At 36.6% G+C, this 19,913-nt stretch overlaps 1 long non-coding RNA gene across 2 annotated transcripts in view; it reads right to left on the bottom strand.

Moving 5' to 3' along the window:
- The window catches only part of LOC118970467 (uncharacterized), a 32,692-nt gene extending 18,766 nt beyond the window's left edge, over positions 1–13,926 (bottom strand). For both annotated transcript variants that reach the window (XR_012129435.1, XR_005058504.2), the window contains exons 1-2: positions 13,858–13,926; positions 13,513–13,697 (exon numbers count right to left, since the gene is read on the bottom strand). This is a non-coding gene — a long non-coding RNA (uncharacterized lncRNA). The remainder of the gene's footprint in view (positions 1–13,512; positions 13,698–13,857) is intronic.
- Positions 13,927–19,913: the final 5,987 nt, after the last annotated feature.

The raw sequence follows: 19,913 nt of genomic DNA, 5'->3' as shown, positions 1-19,913 counted from the left end.
GCTTCCTGCCCGGCTGCTATGGAGTTTATCGCCGCTGTTGCTGTGGGCATGGCCTTGCTCATGCTGCTACTCCAAAATGGTGGAGCTCCATTGAAGGGGGAGCGGCCGGGAGGCTATTTATCCGTGTAAGGGGTCTCTGAGCTCCCTGCTGCTCGGGGTTAGAGTGCCCAGTGATCCCCAGATTCCTTACCTCTGGACTAAGTGTCCCGCCCTGCCCCTTTAAGACTTCCAAAAAGCACTCACCAAAACAAAACAACAATAAAAACAAAAAGAAACAAACAAAAAAAATTAAATAAGTAATTAAAAAAAAAACAAAACACTCGCTTTTCTTTGTCCTCAGGTGCCGGCCTCAGGCACCTGCTCACCGGTCTTGCTGCCCTGTTTCCCTTGTATTGGGGTCCCTGTCCCTTTAAGTCTTCCAAAACGACTCATCAAAAAAAGAGAGAAAAAAAAATGTCCGCTTGCGTTTCTTTGTTCTCCGGCACCGGCCATAGGCACCCGCTCACCGGTCTTGCTGCCCTGTTTCCCTAGTATCCAGGACCCCACGCCTGCACTGTGTCTGCACTCTGGTCCGGATGGCTGGGGCTGGGTGTTCAGCAGTCCTGGGCTCCCTCCTCCTCCCCGCTCCGACTCCTCTCCCCCCACAGGGAGCTGGGGGAAGGTGCTCTTGGGTCCCACCAGGCCAGGGCTTGTATCTTACACACTTCATGAGGCGCTGGGTTCTTGCAGGTGTGGATGTGGTCTGGATGTTGTCCTGTGTCCTCTGGTCTCTATTCTAGGGAGAGTTTTCTTTATTATATTTTCATAGATATATGTGGTTTTGTTAGGAGAGTTCTGCTGCTCTACTCACACCACCATCTTGGCTCCACCCCCTGTATAAATTCTTTTATCAGGATTGAGAATAACAAATTATAGTAACTGTGAGTAAGAAATAGTAGTTACCAGTTAAACATCTTTGTATCAGGAGCTCTACACACATTATTTTTCCAATATTTCTTATGAGAAAATCAAACCTCAATTAATGTTAATCATGAATAAATATTAAAATGGTAAAAGTTTATGTCAATTTATTGCTCAATACCCACAGCTAGTAGGTCTCAGAGCTAGAATTTTAAATCTAGCTCCATTTGAGTTTGTAAACTCTATTCTCTATATTATACATTGCTATGAAAACTGGGAGCTTGATAATTTCTCATTTAACTTTTCCACAAATATTTATGAGGCCTGCTATGGGCCAGGCAGTATGCTAGCCACAAGAGATACAACAGGTAACAAGATAGACGTGGTCTCTACCCTCCAGAATAAGAGCTCAAATTTCCACCAGAGTCTGAGATAATAAATATTTTTTTACATCAAATAAAGTACTTATATATGTTATTAATATTATTAATATTAATTAGTAATACTAGTAATACTGTTTCATATTGAATAATAAATGTGTTTGGGATACAGTCACAGTGAATTTTAATACATTTCTTCTAATTATAATGGAATACCATAAAATTTTTATGTGAAGTTTTACGATTTAAAAAAGGAGTATGAAGCTATATGTGTGTGTGTGCATGCATGCACTTTGGTTTGGGAAAGAATAACCTATTTGATGAAAAATTAGTATTAATCATTAAGGAATTGAAAACTAGCAAGCCTTTCATTATAAACTTGGATGGTCTTTATGTAGTGTGTGTCTTTGGGCTGGAACAGGGTTACCCAGTTGCCCAATTGAGCATGAATACCGGGGCACTAAATTTACCCAAACAAACAAATAAATAAATAAATAAATAAGGGAAGTTGAGGAAAGAGATGGAAAGATTGAGATTGATGTACTTCAACGACTTTATCCAGAATTTTAAGAGCATAAAATCTAGAAAAAGTCTTAAACTCTGTGTACATATCCATTTTACTTAACTGTATTCATTTTGTATTATACAAGGAAAGAAAATCAAGTGTACCACAATGTTTTCAGTGATTTGGGGCTTCTAAAAACCCTAATCTGGTTGGTCTTATTTTGGATCAATTATTTAATACCTTTGTTTCACTTTCTGTAGGCTGCCATTGATAGAGTAGAACTTTTGAAGTGAACTGAGGTACACACTTAAAAATGTTAAGCTTAGATCCTTCTGTGAATTACAGGGAAACAAACACTGCCACCTAATGGTAGCAATGCTAACTGCAGGTTATTTTAATAAACATCAATTTATATAGCACATTGGACTATATAAAAACAGTATCAACTTAATATTAAAATGATTGGCAGTGATAAAATATGGAAACATCTATTAATATCAGTGATGCATTGTTATATAGTTACAAGATTTGGCAAAACTTTATGCCTCATTGATACCTAACATCAAAAATAATTCTGATGAAATTTTTCATGATGCTACTTCTATTTTAACAGAAGCATAGTAATACATGAGAAAATTATTTTTTGTGACTTCAGCCAGGCTTTTATATTATGCCAGAAAAATCTACATGTTACGTTAATTTCTTTGAGTTTTCCATTAAATAAAATCTAAATATTTGATAGTAGCTTTGTAATTAATTTTTGTTCATGTATTTAAATGTTTCATGAATTTAACTTTCTCTTGGAAAATATAATAAAGTGTTTAGTTAAAACTAATACATACTGTGTAATTTAAGGTGAATTACCATAATATTAACATTAGGTAATCATCATTAATCATAATGATTTAATGAGGATATGATAATCATTAATATTCAGGCCATGCCCTCTACAGAGACAGCATTGGTAAGATTTGTAGGTTGCTCAAATTATTACACTGTCATATTGCCAAATTCTACTGTGCAAGACTGTCAAGCCATTGTTTCCCTAGATAAAGTAAGTTACTCTTTAAGATGACGGGCTATATTATTCTTTTGTTCGTGTGTTTGTTGTATCTTGTTGACCTCAGCGTTCCTTGCAAGAGGAACATGGGACAGAAAAATCCTGATTAGTAGGCAGAAAATAAAGGTAATCTTGATGGTGGGGCACTTCAGGGTAGGGCAAGTGTGGGAGGAAGTACCCAGGGTGAGGCCCTTTCCTCTCTGGCACTGAACTCCCATGGGATCCCAAGTGAAAGAGGAAAATCTGAGGGCAATGTTAAGAGCCTAAGGAGATAGCTCATTTACCTATTATGTTAAGTTGATGACAAAAGACTAGGATTCAGAGTCCAAAGACCATGTGTTGGTTCTATAACCCAAATTGGGCTATTGATCAATCTTATATGTGTTGGTTTATTTATAAAATGTATATAAAAACATTTGTTTAAAGTATAAACAATTGATAGCTCACATAATAGCCTTCTCCTTAGTTGCTAAGAGTTACTCTTAGACTATAACATAATTAGACAGTTGCTTTAATTAGTCTTAGCTAATTATACCCCAGTGGCTTACGTGGGGCAATAACTGAAGAATATGTGGTTGGAGAGAGAGATTTTAATATTTTTTTGAAGGTAGAAACTTGAGTATGTTTAAATGCTGATGAGAGGAATGCTCACAAAAGACAGCCATTTTCTTCATATAAGTCAACAATGACTCCTGTGGAAACTTTTCTGATATATAACAAACTGGAAAAGCATTAAAATGCTTTGTTTTATCTTTTAAACCAGGAGTATATATGTAGGAGAGATGATCAGTGTTCACCAAATACCCATTATTTCATATCTCCCACCCATTCTTTCAGTTGGGGTGGATCCATGTGACTAGTTCTTTAAAGAATGAATCATAAGAAGTGATATGTGCTCTTCCAGACAAAGCAAATTAAGAGTTGGTATAGTTCCAACATTTTTATCCTCCCCTGTCACAGGCACTTTGGTATAATAAGGCCATATAATATAATATAACATATAATTATATATTTTATGTAATTTATAATTACATCTAATACTTCATTTTATTGGACTTCCTTTTATTGTGCTTTGCAGATACTCCATTTTTTACAAGTTGGAGGTTCAGCATGGAGGTTCAGTGGAGGAAATAAATGCAGATATGGTGGAAATAGCAATAGAACTGAAATTGGAAGTGGAGCCTGAAGATGAGACTGAACTGCTGCAGTTTCATGATGAAACATTAATGGATGAGGACTTGCTTCTTACGGGTGAGTAAAGAAAGTGGTCTATTGAGATGGAAACTACTCCTGGTGAAGATGCTGTGAAGACTGTTAAAATGACAACAAAGGATTTAGAATAATACATAAACTTAGTTGATAAAGCAGTGGCAGGATTTGAAAGCATTGCCTCCAATTTTGAAAGAAGTTCTACTGTGTGCAAAATATTTATCAAATGACATTTCATGCTACAGAGAAGTTGTTCATGGAAACAAAAGTCAGTCAATATGGAAAACTTCATTGTTGTCTTATTTTAAGAAATTGCCACAGTCACCCCAGCCTTCAGCAACCACCATCCTGTCAACAGCCATCAACACTGAGGCAAGACCTTCCACCTGCAAAGAGAATGTGACTTGCCAAAAGCTCAGATCATGGTCAGCATTTTTTAACAACTAATTAGGGTATGTATTTTTTTTAGAAACAGTGCTATTGCACACTTAGACAGCATAGCATAAACATAACTTTTATATGTACTGGAAAACTAAAAAATTCATTTGACCAATTTTATTGCGATATTTCATAAGAGAGCAATAAATCTTTACTACACATCCTTGAGATGTTGAATTTCTTGTTTTGGCAGTTAGTGTTAATTACTCTGACTTGTGTAATATTTTAGGGTCAGAATTTGGCAAATATTTCAAAATTTCTTGCCTGTTCCCTGATGAATGGGAGACATATTTAAGAAATGACAAGAGAAAATTTTATTAGACTAAAGTAATGGGCAGGCGAGATCCCATCCTTGATTAGAGAAACCAAATGAGTGATTCTCACTTGATTTGTGAGTGATCAAAATGTATTTAGAGCATTTGTTCAGAGTGTCGTGAGCTTTCCCTGTCTGAAAGACATCTGGGTTTAAAAACTTACTATTTTTATAGATCATAGTATATAATTTTTCCTCTCCAGGTTTAAAACATTTTGGCAAATATAAATGGGGGCTGGTGGACTGGCTCGTCTAGGCTGGATGTCTGGATTACTTAGGAAAAGGGACACTGCCATCCAAACCTTGATTCTGTGTCATCTATGATCAAAATATTTCACTTCATTTCTGATTTGGCTCCCTATTTAGTTGTCTTAGTGTGCCCAGGTGGCTCTAACAAATTACCTTAGACTGGATGCCTTAAGCAACAACATTTATTTCTCACGGTTCTGGGAGGCTGGAAATCCAAGATCAAGATATCTGCAGATTTGTTTCTTGCTGAGAGCTCTCCTCCTGCTTTCAGACTGCCATTTTCTCGCTGTATCCACCTGGGGCAGAGGGAGAATGTGCCCACTCTCTGGCCTCTCCTGACGGGGGCACACTAATCGCATCACGGGGCTCCATCTTCAGGACCTCATCTAGGTATAACTACATCGTAAAGGCCCCAGCTCCCAATGCCGTCACATTGAGGATTAGGATTTCAACACATGAATTTTGGAAAGACACAAGCATTCAGTCCCATAACACAAGTTAAATTGGGTTTGTTTCTGCACTTAATGTTCTCTCTGCCAGGCTCATATGATCTATTTGCATCTAGTTATATTTTGGTAATCTGATGATTTTTATTCTTTATGCCAATGTTATTAATTATCTCTGGAAATTTCCTATTTCAAGTTGAAAGATACTTGCTTTTCTATGTACATGCAAGAGAGTGATGGATATGTTCATCTCTCTCTCTCTCATATATATATATATATATGCACACACACACATAATACACATACAAATATATGTATATTTATATGACTGCATGCATAGCATAGATGATATCTATGTCTCCATATCCTGTATTTATCAATTTTCTTCACAACATCGAATTTTGCCAATTTTCAATACCTTTGTATATTGTTAAAATAGCTACACATGGAGTGTGCATTAAACAGTTACAAATACATTCTTTTTCAAGCACCTGAAATCCTTTTAAAAATGGACATATTTTTAAAGAAGCTCTCAAAAAATTAGAAGTAAATAGAAATAAAATTAGAAATCAATTGCAAAGACACAGGCATTTGGAAATTTTGAAAGGCACATTAATATAGTTTATTGGTTAAAAAAGAAAAAGTAAAGTATTCATATATCAAAATGGATATCAGGTAGGTATAATATTAAAGGAAAAGGAAGTTGCAGAGTCATAAAATGATAGCATTAATGTAAATTTAAACACTTAAAACACCATTACTATATATAAATATATAGGCACTAGCTATCAAAGTATATATGGGAATAATATAAAGCATTTTCAGGAAAATGGACATTTCCAGGAAATCAAGAAGGATAAAGAATGGTATTACAGTTAGAACTAGATCTGTAATACTTAATTTCTTATAAAAAATCTGAAGAAAACTCAGTCAAGTATTGATTCTTTAAATCTGGTTGTTGGATGCCAAGCTATTTGTATTCTTTTTTTAATATATAAAATATGTTGTAATTAAAAAAAACAATGTCTTTAAAGAAATAAATAAGCAGAGTAGAAAGCCAAAATCCTTACAATCTGAGGGAACTGCTCCCATTCTGGCTCTTACACTTAGCAGATAATATGGGTAAATTACAAATTTTCTTGGGCTCCATTTTCCTCCATCACAGAATTTCTCTGAGAATTGCATAACGCTTATATATATATTGTCCACCTAATTTAGAAATGTCACCTGGTAGATGCTCAACAAACATTTATGCCCACATTTGTTGAATAAATGAATGACTAAAGGAAGAATCACAACCTTCAGTCCTAGAATCATAATGAATGAGCAGTGCACACCCTTCTTCAATTTAGAAAGCAGCAATACATCTGACAAACAGGAGGAAATAATTTCCATATCTGCCAAGAGATGAGCAGTGAGTCTTGTCATGTTCTGACCTTTATCTTTTGGTTGTAGCAAATAAAACATTACTTTCTGATACAAGAGAAAGCTGCAGCTTTGGTCATCGTGTCTATTACTTATCTGACTTAAAGATGTGTTTCAGTGTATAGTTCAAGGAGTAAGTCTTTGATAGCCTCCTCAACAACATCTATTTCTCTTAGAAATAAAATGTTGTTTAGAATTTGGATATGATTTTGTTTGTGAAAACGAGGGACATATTTATTTGGCAAGTAATTTTTTAATTATAATAAATTAATAATTTGTTTATTTAATCTAGTAATCATTAAAAGCAAGCCTCTTTCCGTGACCCTTGCGCCCTTCCTGCTTCCCATGTAAGGGCATGTCTCTGTTAAGTAAGTGCAGTAGTCCCCCTTTAAGTCCCCCTTTATCTGCAGGGTGATATGTTTCAAGACCCCCAGTGGATACCTGAACCCACAGATATAATCAAATCCCATATATATATATATATATATATATATATATATATACACACACACACACACACACACACATACATACATATATATATATATATGTGCATACACACTGTTTCTTCCTATACATATACACCTATGATGAAGTTTAACTTATAAATTAGGTACATATTTGTTATAAATAATAAAGGATTAGCAACAATAATAACAAATCAACAATTATGCTATAATAAAAGTTATGCAAATGTCTCTCTCAAAATATTCTATTGTACTCTACTCCCTCTTCTTCTGGAAATGGCAAAATGCCTACATGATGAGATGAAGTGACATGAATGATACAGGTGTTGTGATGTAGCATTAGGCTACTATTGAGCTTCTGATTATATCTTGGAAGGTGGATCATCTGCTTCCAGACCATAGTTGACCATGTATAATGCTTGGCAAAGTGAAAACCCAGGTAAGAGGGGAATACTGTATCTCTGTGCTAAATACTAAACTCTCATTATAGAACTGAAGTTTCCTAAATACCTGTGCCAAAATAACCAGTTGAAAAGGGAATAATTCAGTCAAGATGATTTTGTGGAATTTCTTAGAAGAAAATATGCTTAGAAAAAAGTAATTGACCATTTTCCCAAACTCACCCTCTTTTCAAAATGAATTTATCAAAACCATCTGTATGTCTAGACATGGCCCATGATAAAGTATTCCCAATAGTGTATTAAGCAAGGAAAATAACAAGTTAGAAGACAAATAGTACTTTAGGGAATATTAGTAATCTTGGTAAAAGAATTTAATGGATAGTTTAAGTTTGAACTCTCCTTAAATACTACACAATTCACACTCCAAGTGGAGTAGTTTTTTAAAATAATAATTTCAAAGCCAGAGTTCATTTACCATTTGGAGGCACTATTTTGTAAGGTATATCTTAATTATCTAAGACTTATCTTATGCAGCTCTAAGAAATAAAGTACAATTTTCTCCTTTGGGGAACCAATAAGTATAATAGTTGATTTTTAAAATCTGAGAAATTTTAATAAGTATATTTCTACATACATTTTCAGTAAATCTTATGGAACCATTAAACAGTGATCACGTAAGTAATTTTGATTTGTATAATAAGTAGGTTATATGCTTAGGCTTTCATTTCAAGCCTGGTAACATTCTGAGCTAGAGTTTTCCTAGTTTTTCTCAAGATTTAGGCAAATATACCTAGTTAGAGTTTACTAGAAAAGTAATTATCACTTTCTTCTCTTTGCTTTCTCCTCTCACATTATACAAATGGAGAGATTTGAAGTAAAACGATCAATGAGGAAAGTAAGACTATGACTTGAAAAAAAGTAAGACTATGACTTGAAAGTAAAGGATGACATTAGCTATCAGTTTTTTCACTGAGGTTATATTTCAGGTTGAGGAGATTCCTTTCTATTCCTGATTTATTGTGTGTTTTTATCATGAAGATGCTTTTTCTTAATCTGAGATAATCATATAGTTTACAACCTTTAAAAATTTTTTGGTATATTATCTTAAATGGTTTTTATATGTTAAACCAACCTTGCATTCCTGAAATAAATTCCACTTGGTCATGATATATATATTGCTGAATTCAGTTTGTTATCTTACTGAAGATTTTTTCATCTGTGTTCAGAAAAGATATTAATCTATTCTTTTCTTATAATGGTTTTGTCTTATTTTGATATAAGGTTAACAGTAGTTTTATACAATGGGTTAAGAATTATACTTGACCTTGAACAATATGGGTTTGAACTGTGCTGTCCACTTTTACATATATTTTTTTCAATGAATATACTGGAAAAATGTTTGGAGATTTGTGACAATTTGAAAAAAAAACATTTTATTTTCTCTAGCTTTCTCTATTGTAAGATTATAATATACAGTACATATAACATACAAAATAGGTGTTAGTCAATTGTTTGCTATTGATATAAAGCTTCCAGTCAACAATAGGCTATTAGTGGTTAAATTTGGGGAGAGTTAAAAGTTATATGTGGATTTTCAACTGTGTGGGGTTTTGGTACCCCTATCTTCACATTCATCAAGTGTATTCTCTCCTCTTCCATTTTTTAAAAAGAGTCTTTGAAGAATTGGTGTTTATTATTCTTTAAAATTTTTGTAGAATTCATCAGTGAATCCATTTGGTCCTGGAATCTCCTTTGTGGGTTGTGTCTAATTAACTAATCAATTCTTTTTACTTATTATAGGTCTATTCACATCTATTTCTGCTTTTGTCAGTTTTGGCAGTGTCTTTCTTTCTAGAAATTTGTTCATTTCATCTAAATTATCTAATTTCTTTACATATGGTTGCTTTAACTATTCCTTTAAAATAATTTTTATTCTATAAGGTCAGCAGTGATGTAGTGATGTTACTTCTTTTATTCATTTGAGTCTTTTCTCTATTTTCCCCAATAGGATAGCTAAAGATTTGTCAATTTTTGTTGATCATTTCATCATTTTTTTTCTATTGACTTTCTCTATTGTTTTCCTATTCTCTAGTTCATTAATTTCCATTCAGATTTCTATTACTCTCTTTCTTTTGTTTGCTTTTAGGTTAGTGTGCTCTTCTTTCTCTAGTGTTTAAGTTGAAAGGTCAGATAATTGGTTTAAGATATTTTTTTCTTTTAAAGTATTTGTGCTATAAATTTCTCTCTAACCACTGCTTTACCTGCATTCCATGTTTTGGTGTGCTTGTTCTTTGAGGCTCTGTTTATTTATATTTTCATTCTTTTTTTCCTTTGTGTATTCCAATTGCATAATCTATATAAATCATCTTCAAGTTCACTGAATCTGTCTTTGGTCTGTTTAAATCTACCATTGAATCCCTCTTGTGAATTTCTTATTTCAATTATTTTACTCTTCAACTCCAGAATTTTTAATTAGTTTTCTTTTATAGTTGCATCTCCTTTTAGACATTCTCAATTTGATGAGGCATTGTCATCATATCTGTCTTTACTTCTTCATGTGATGGTTTCGTTCAGTTCTTTGAATATATTTATAACATTCTTTGAAGTCTGTCTGCTAAGTTTGATTATTGAGCCCTCTCAAAGGCAATTTTGCCTTTTTTTTTTTTTGCTGTAAGTAGGTCATACTTTCCTGTTTCTTTTCATGTCTCATAATGTTTGTTGAAATATGTAATTTTCATGCAATCTATTTCCCCACAGTGTATATCCTCTGATGCAGTTCCTTACAGGGCTCAGTCTGGGGTATACACACAATCACTCAGGCTGTCAGTGGTCTTATCAGGTCTTTCTTTATTTATTTCCCTGGTCTTTCAGTTAAGTTTTTGGCCTCTGTTGTGTACCCCACTTGATACAACACTAATTGCCAGCTATTGCTCTATTGTTTTCAACAATGCTATTGGGTATAAATTGTTCCATAGTTTGGTTTAATTAAATTCACGCTCCTGGATATTGGATTTGATTGAATTAAACTAAGGTTTGTTCTGACCCCAGGAGGACTCTTTAGTTTTCTTTTTTCCTGGTTCTGTTAAATTCCTAGCTGCTCTAAAGGAGCTAGTAGCCTCCTCTTAATTTCTGATCACCAAAATCCCCGTTGTTCAACAATGTCCATGGGCTTAAATTTCCTCAGATCTATTCTAAATAAAGTCAGTTCCTTTGGGGAGAGCTATGGAGCTATCTGTTCTTTTGGCCTGCCTCCCTACTCTTGTGCAAGACCTCTGTGCTACTATTAGGAAATTGAAATGGGGACAGTGCCAAGTTTCTCTCTGAGTGACAGCCCTGCTGTGCAATGAATTCTAGTCTCCTCATCAGTTTCAGCATGAAACCTCACCCTATGAGCAAGTAGGGGCAAGAGTGATTAGTGCTCAGTATTCTTGGCCTGCAATGGCAGGTGTATTGTTTATACCTTACAGATGGGAGCTGGATGGAGGAAGGGAGCCGCAGATCCCTCAAATGCCCTTTCCTCGAATAGATTCTAAAACAAGGATCTGGGACGATCAGTATGGCTGGTGTTGCTCCTCCTGGGAAGATACCATTGCCATAGATGGGGGTAGGGTGTAGAGGAGCTCTGTGTTCTTGATAGCATCCACCAGGAATAGAGTTTCTGTAATGTTAAGCTGAGGGACCAGGGGATTATGGCCCAATCTCCATAGACTCTGGCTGTTCTAAAAAAAGATTTAGTCTATTTTCTTGAATAAACATTTTGCCATCTTCTCTATTTCTCAGGACAATTTTCAAAGAATTCAAGTAATTGTTTTTTAAGTAATTTTTATCATTTGTGGTTGTTCTGCTGGGAAGAGGATCCTCATGCTACCATTATGGAGTTATATTTATGATTCTATTTTCATGCAGACAAATACAGCTATTGCATTAGAGTGTATCAGGTTGCGAACTGGTGACACTAATTTCAGCTCTGAAAGTTTGAAACTGAGTGACATCAGACTTACTGGATCTCAAACTCCCCATTTACATATTAAATAATAAAATCAGCATCCATTTTCCTTTTTCACACATTTGTGAAAGTTGGTCAACTACTGTATTAGATCTGATTGAGTGAGCAAGATGCTATATGTGTTACAGTTTGTTACTCCCTCCTGTGATCCTTAGTTTTGGAACCATAATTTCTAAGCACAGAATTAATGGCTTTCAGAAAAATTATTCCATCTATCTGAGATACAGTGAGGAATTAACTATCTTCTAATTTAATAGTTATTTATAGTTTACTTATAAATTGTTCAAAGAGCTACAAAATAATTAAAAATATATGTGGTAAGTGGGAGGGTAAAATCACTCCCCAAAATAAATACCAAAATGAAACAACATAAAAGCAAGACCCTATGTGGCCATTTAAAGACAAAGATGACTGAAGAGATAGCATAAGGGACTGATATTTCTGCAATCATGTATAACACTAATAAAATTAATACTCATACCAACTTTATAGGAAATTTTTTGAGTAATGTATAAGAAAACACATTCTCTTCTTATTTTCAGTTTATATTGTTAAAAAAATTTATAAGCTATAGAATCATAGACACACACTTTCTCAGAAAAAGCTCATAAATATTAGATTAAAGCATAAGCAGTAACTTTAAAACAACTGGGTGTAGATCACAAACTTCTCAAATATGCTTACTGTAAAACTGAAATTCCTCTGGCAAGAAATCTAAAAGGACCATTTCCTTTTTAGTATGCTCTCCTTATTGTATTTCCTTGACATCATTTAATTGTAGAGTTTTCTTTCATTATAATATATTTTTAAAGTTCCAAAAAAATATGTGTGCATTTGAAGAGAAAGTGATTTAATGTTAATTTTTTTTCTGTTCAATTCTTAATATTTTTTTAAAAGGAAACCCAAGCTCTAACTTATGAAAATTTTCTACTTGAATGATGGAGTAGAGAAATTTTCCTCCTAAATAAGATGAGTAAAATTATAGTTATTCAGAGAAATTTAAGAAGATCTTAAGGAATTACATAAAAGGTCATAAAACTGGCTGAGAATATTAACCCAGGAAGCTCTTCACAGTCAAATCTACTTGTCAAGTCACACATATCATTTTCCTTATTTAAAAAACCCCTACAACAGTTCTTCGTTCTGTCATTTTTTTATCTCTTCAAATCCAATGATTTTCTTCCATTCTATTAGAGCAATCATACATAATGGCATTCTTTGGGGATGATTTTTGTTGGAATTTTGTCCTCTTTAATAGTGTGAACTCTTGAAATTCTGAGCATAATGTATTGGGTGCTGCATGCTCACACATGTGCACATACACACAACACACACACACATGGGTAGAGGTGGGTGGAAAGAGAGCTACACACAGTTATTTTAAGTTATTTTAAACTTACTGCTTATGCTTTAAGAAAAGTACATTAATTATTCACCCTGCATTCTCTGGGCTGTTGCCACCTCAATCCTGTTCTTTCTTCTTAAATCTTTACGCTCCACCTTTTTGGTAGCTTCTTTCCTTTATCTATACTTTCAAATTTTCCTAGCTCAAGAGCAGAGAAAACCAAAACATACTCTTTCAAACTTCAAGCTTTATTTTCAAGTTATATTTCCTTCTTATTCCTAACTTTTATCACCTGTCTTCTCAAGAGATCTGTATATACAAGAACTTAAAACATTATACAACAGCAAAAACTTTGTAGGGATAAATACCTGTTGTGAGAACAGCATCTTGCGAGTCTCTTTGATTTCATTCCTACTCCAATGACAGTCTCTATTCTGTAGCTACCAATAATCCCAAACTGCTGTCTCATACATAAATGATGATTCTCTCAAAGGCAAATCCATTCTGAATCACAAGAGAGATTTTCATGGAGTTTTCAAGCTGATGTTGAAACCTAAAGAGCAAAAAGTCAGGAAAGTTCAGGACATTTGTAAAAGAGAAAACTGCTCTAACAGATGACAAAATTTTAGTAAAATTACAGCAGTGAAGACACCATGGTATTTTCAGAAAAATAGATACATAAATCCACAGAATACAAAGAGTTTTGCGCTGACATGTCTGAAACTGCACGTGCCCTGCTCACAGCAGTTTGTGCTGTTCCCTTGGTCTTTGCAGGGTGAGAGCACACTCCAGAAAGAGGAAAATCCCTGTTTCACAAGCATTAGATACGGGCTGACACTGTTATCATGGACCTCTGATTAGAGTGAGGACTTCCAGATGCCTGGCAGTAAGTGGAGAGCACGCACAAGTCAAATTCACAGGAGTTTCAATGGGTTTGTAGGCTCAACTGGTCCTTATTTCCCCAGTTCCATAATGTATAATTGGAGTGTATAGTCAGGTATCAACTCTTACATTCATTTCCTGGTCTGTTAGAAAAAAGATCTGTTACAGGAGAGATGGACAAATGTAATCAGATGGCGAACTAATTGCAGCTGCTTTGCCAGAAATGGTATCTTTTGCTGGAGCAAATATAACATAGCCTCTGGCTGCTATTAGACAATGCTTTCTTTTCCATCCCTTGAGTATGGAAACATGCAAGAGAATTCATTTCACATAGCAGGTCAGTATACATTAGCTGTTTTGAATCAAGATTTTTATGCCAACTCTCTTCTTTGTTAGAGTTTTGAGGAATCTTGATTGTTTTTACTTTCCTTGAAATATCATATTGGTCCTCTATTTTGCTAACATTATGCTATGTGGACTTGGCTAGCAGGAAGGAGCAATTACCCAAGATATCCTAGATACATACATATATACCAGAAGTCTTGAAACATTTAAAAATTTTTTAGATATCCACTGATCTGGGACATGCCAGAAAATTCTCTTCTAAGAATATGGTTTTGCATCACTGACCTTCATTAAGAGAGAGGAATGGTATTTGATTGGGCCTACTTTACTTTATTTTTTATGCATTTAAAAAATTATTATTATTATTTATTATTTATATCTTTAAAATTTCAGTTTATGCCATACTTGGGAGAATAGCCTCCAATTCATTTATCAGATTATAGGAAAATATTAAAATTTAATTATGGCTCAGATGAGAGATGACTCTGCAGCAATCCAGGCTATGGTACAATTTCTCCAGCTACTTGGCAGTGTAGTCCTGCAGATCTGGTGATGCTAGAGCTAGAGATGGAAAATATGTGGAGTCTTCAGCAAGCTCTGGTAGGAGAGTGGCAATTCAGACAGACCTCTAGGATTCTAGAGCTAATCTCCACTTCAAAAACAGCTCCTTGAAAATCAGTGGACCTTGATTGAGTTTCAAAGTCTGATCCCAGTGGTAAAAGTGGCAATGAAACTTTAGTTGCTTATCCTAAATAAAATAATATCAAACCCAGAGATTCAAAGGTGGGACAGGGTATCACCCATCTATGGTATGATGGAAATAATACATATGGCATTTGCAAATCAGAAACAAAAATCACAAGTAGACTGCATAAATACATGGCCCAGACTACCATGTCAGTTACTTCCATGGTTGTCAAGGAAAACTTTCACAATGGTCAGAGCTACAAGCAGTACACAATATACTTGTTCAATGGGTGTGGAGGGAAAGGTAACATGGTATATGAAAATACACAGAACTTTTTGATTTTCTATGTTCTAGGTCTGTGCTGTCCAGTATGGTGACCAGTAGCTATTGAACATTTAAAATGTGAGTAGTGCAACTGAGGGACTGAATTTTTTATGGTAATTAATTTTAATTTAAATAATTTAAAATAAATAAATAAATTTAATTTTAATTAAATAGTCACATTGGACTGCTGTATTGAACAACCCAAGTCTAAATTACACATATTTTAGTACTACATAGCAAGTGATACAAGTTGCAGCCAAAGTCATTGATCAGATTATTCTAATAATGTCCAACTCTGATATGCCTTTGGCTAACAACATGGTACTTCTGTCTGAGCCATGTTTTGGCTACAACTCCTCCAGTGGTTTCTTCATTGGATTTATGGTCATTAATTACTGGGGATCCTGCCAGACACCTAAATTCACCTGCTGCCCTCACCTCAGCTTTGTTTTCCCCACTGTCCTCCTGGCCTCCCAGTGACCCTCTTATCATGTTTCAGTAACAATGAAACTTACTGTATCGCCCAGATGCTGTTCACATGCCAGCAGCTGGTGCTTGCACCAGAGGACAAGATAGGGAAGGGCACTATGAACTAGGACAGGGGATGAGGTGGGCTAGATTATCAGAACCAGTACCTGGCTAAGACCAGAGTTCACTCTACACAAAAGCACGGACACCGTTAGGTTGAGTCCAGTTAGTACATGGGAAAAGGCACAGGTGGGAAAGAATAAAAGGGAGACAACAAAGGAAAAATTCAAAGCAAGAAAGTGGACTAGGAAGGACAAGAGCTCAGCCAGGGCCATCCCTGAGGCTCATTTGTCCCTGGCAAGCAGCGGATCAGGCAGGCAGAGGGAGGGGTGGCCGCTTCACACGAGGCTTCTCTGCCCAGGCACCAATCATGACGTGGGTCAGAAGCGGACTTAGGTGTCACTTGCTGGAGAGTGTGCGCTTCTGGATTTTAACCAAAGTCTCTGGGCCATATATACCTGCAGACCACCCCTTACCTAGAGATTTTTGTGTCCTCTAGGAATTATATTGTCCAATCAAACAGAGCTCCCCCAACCGACCTGAGGGCACATTAACACATTGGTGTGGGAATATATCCCATCCAATCATCTGTTTATGTCTTTGGCTGCTGGCTGCCTTCCCGGCTAATGTGTGAGCTGGAAGGGGCATGTGATACCTCTTGGGCAGTGAGGCATCTCTTCATGGGTTGAAAGAATTGCACTTCCTCAATTTAGCTGTGCCACCTACCCCACACCCACCAGCTTTTGAAATAAACAACAGGAGATTTCTGTCTGGCCACTTCCCTCAACCTCAGCTTTAGTGCCCAAAGGAAAACACTGCCTTGGGATCACAATGGGCACACTATATCTATTTGTTAATCGTTTCATTCACACTGCTTTTCAATACCATTGCTCTTACACTATTCTTAGTCAGCACAAAAATACCCCAATATTTTAACGACCTATAAATTTGCTAATTTGACATTCCCATGGAGGTGTCAGCCCTGAAGTCCTGTCATGGCTTTTCCCTCTATTACTTTCCCACTTTTGTCTTTGACACAATTTCTTTTCTTTCCCAGGGACTGGAAGTTGTTTTTAAGTCTTCTTGGTTTGCTTCTGTGTCAATCACATTCAAATGAGAATAATGATATTTGTCTCTCAGCTGGAGTTTGATCATTGAATGGTTAATATTTGAGTGACTTCTAGTTATTGTCCAGATTTTCCTAGGGAAGAAGCTAGTATGCAGAAAAGTGATTTGACTAATCTCCGTGAAGGTTGGCACTCTGCTCTCTGGAGCTGTGTGCGGATGACTGGTGGAGCCCCCAGACTGACCCGGGCCTTGCTGTGGCAGGATTCACCAGGAGACTGCGTTTCCCTTCAGAATCGGAATGGGGGTATCATCCTCAGGGAGCCCAGACGTCTCATGATCAGTAGCTGCAGAAAGGTGTTTTCTTTCTTTCTTCATCCATTCATATAAAATTTACAAAAGGGCTTTTAGGAGAATCACTGAAGCTGAACTCTGGCGTAAGAACTATTAGCATTGTTTAATGAGCTTTAGATAATAACTTCCAGGGCCCGGCATCCCAGGATCTGGTAATAAGCCTGGTCAGTGGTTAAGTCCATTCCATTCTGGAACTTTGTTTTACACTGTGTCAGGCCAGCGGGCTCCTTTCCCGTGACTTGATGACATGCTGTCCTGGACACAGCTTCTCAGTTCCCATGTTGTGCACTCTCAGGACTGTTTACACAGAGCCCTCCCCTCAGCCTTTCCATCTGTAAATGCTCAAAGTTCGCTCCAAGTGCAGTCTACAGAGTCTCTTGCTCCCCTCCAGTATGCTTGGCTAAATGCCCACTGGCCGTCTGCTTTCTTATTGTTCCCGCCAGTAATGGAGTTTCTTTCCTTGGCCTCCTGCAGTCGTCTCTGACCTGAGCATTCACGGGGCACAGCCCTTTCCCCGCCTGGGTTCCTGGCCTCCTCGGCCTTCTGCTCTGTGCTGGGTTTGCTGGAGATAGGAAGGGACACCCAGCAATTTAGCTTGTTTTGGTAGAGAAGCTAGTTCCAGACCAAGGGCACAGTGGACTCACCCTTTCCCCATTTGAGGGAGGCCTTGGCATTTAGCTACATAATTGCACATTCTTCTCACATTCATAGTCCAGCAGGCAATGTTACTACTCTAAGTCCAGGGAGTATTAACTCAGTGAGCAGATTGTATTTTGATTCTAAATTAAAGATGGAATGTGTTTGTGATAACTTCATGGATTATTTGACTCTACTTATAGTCCTTCAGTAAGATACCTGAAAACAAAGTAACTCTGGTGGCCTAATATTTTGAGATATTAACCTACACTCCCTCTCTCCGTATGTTTTCTTCTCTCTTTTCTTTTTAAGTGGGAGTTTTTGAATCTTCTCCCATCATCCCAAGAGAGGTCTATGGAGGGGTCACAGCCCATGCTGCTTGAGAAAAAGGCATTTCCTGGTTTGGGTGTTTAAAAGGATAAAACCAGAACGCTAAAAATGAGTTTGTTGGCCAGAGTAAAATGGTTTTCAAAAAAATGCAGAGAGAAGGCTCTTTCACAGACTACCAAGAGATGACCACCAGCCGGGGAGAGCAAAGCAGGAAACTCCGTCCAGTCTACTAGGCGAGCCTGGGTGGCAGAGGGGGTGCCTGCCTGGTGCAGCTGGCACAGATCTCAAGCACCTGCTATGACACAGGAAGGTTAAATAATGCTTGCAAAGGGTCTGGTGTAAAAAGTAAAATAAAATCTTGCAAATTTTATAAAAATGTCAACTGGCACCCTGCCTTAAGGTTGGAGAAGTAAGTGAGGTTGGCAAAAGAGTTGAAAGTGCAGCACCTTCTCAGCTCCTGTGATTGTTGCCACGTGGAAAGGTGGCCCATTATTGCTAGATTTTATGATTTTTCCAGAAAAGCCAGAAATTTCAATTTTGTTGGTGAACTCTCCTGACTTTTAAAAGTTGGCTAAATGTTTCTAAAACATAGCATAGGCCAAACAAAATACATCTGTAGGCCAGATGTAGCCTTCATGCTACCGACTTGCAATCTGTAGTCTCAGCAGGACTGCAGGACATCAGAGCAAACGTTCCTGTCCCCGAGAGTGGTGTGGGAACAGCAGAGTGCTGCTGTCTGAACCGTCCTGCAGACAGGGGTCTGGGTAGTAGGCAAATGGATGACCAAGGGCAGGAGGGCACTTTCACCAACTCAAGAGTGTGAGCACAAAGTGGAGATTCTAATAAGCAGCAAGGATAATTATTTCTCCAGTCAGGCAGGATGAAGGTTGAAAATAGAAGTTGATTTGAGTTATAAACAAAAGAGTTATGATCATTCTTGCATAAAAAAATCTGTGGGCTGAAATTTGTGCTTGCTATGCCCAAGGACTTCTCAGGCATGGCTAACAGTTCCTGATTGAACACGAAATGACACCCCACGCCCCACCATTAGACATTCCCTATATTGCCTTAATGTTCAGGTCGTCGGGTGGCCTGGGGATTATGCTTGAACTGTAAGGCAGGAGATCCTATTCTGTGGTGAATCTAGAAGATCTCTGCCACGCTTTTGTAGTTTTAGTAGTTTCACTGAGGTATAATTTACATAACACAATTTGCCCACTGTAATTATACAATTCAATGATTCTAGTAAATTTATGTATAATCATCATTATAATCCACTCTTAGAACATTTCCATTACTACAGAAATGTCCTCTTGTGCCCTTTCAGTCAGTCCTTGCTCCCAACCTGGTCCTGGGTGGCCACTGATCTGCCTTCTGTCTCTAGATTTTTTTTGTTTGGACATTTCATATAAATGGAGTGATAAAACATGTAGTCTTCATCTGTTGTCTTTCACTCAGCATAATGCTTTTGAGGTTCATTTTGGGGTATGTATCAGTACTTTTACTTTTTATTATTTACTAATATTCCACTGTATGGATATACCACCTTAAAGAAACTGTATATTTACCAGTTGATGTATATTTGGATGGCTTCTAGTTTTTGGCTTTTTTATGAAT

Source organism: Manis javanica, chromosome 3 (assembly GCF_040802235.1).
Source record: "Manis javanica isolate MJ-LG chromosome 3, MJ_LKY, whole genome shotgun sequence".
NCBI lineage: Eukaryota > Metazoa > Chordata > Mammalia > Pholidota > Manidae > Manis > Manis javanica.
This window is presented reverse-complemented; position numbering and strand designations above follow the sequence as displayed.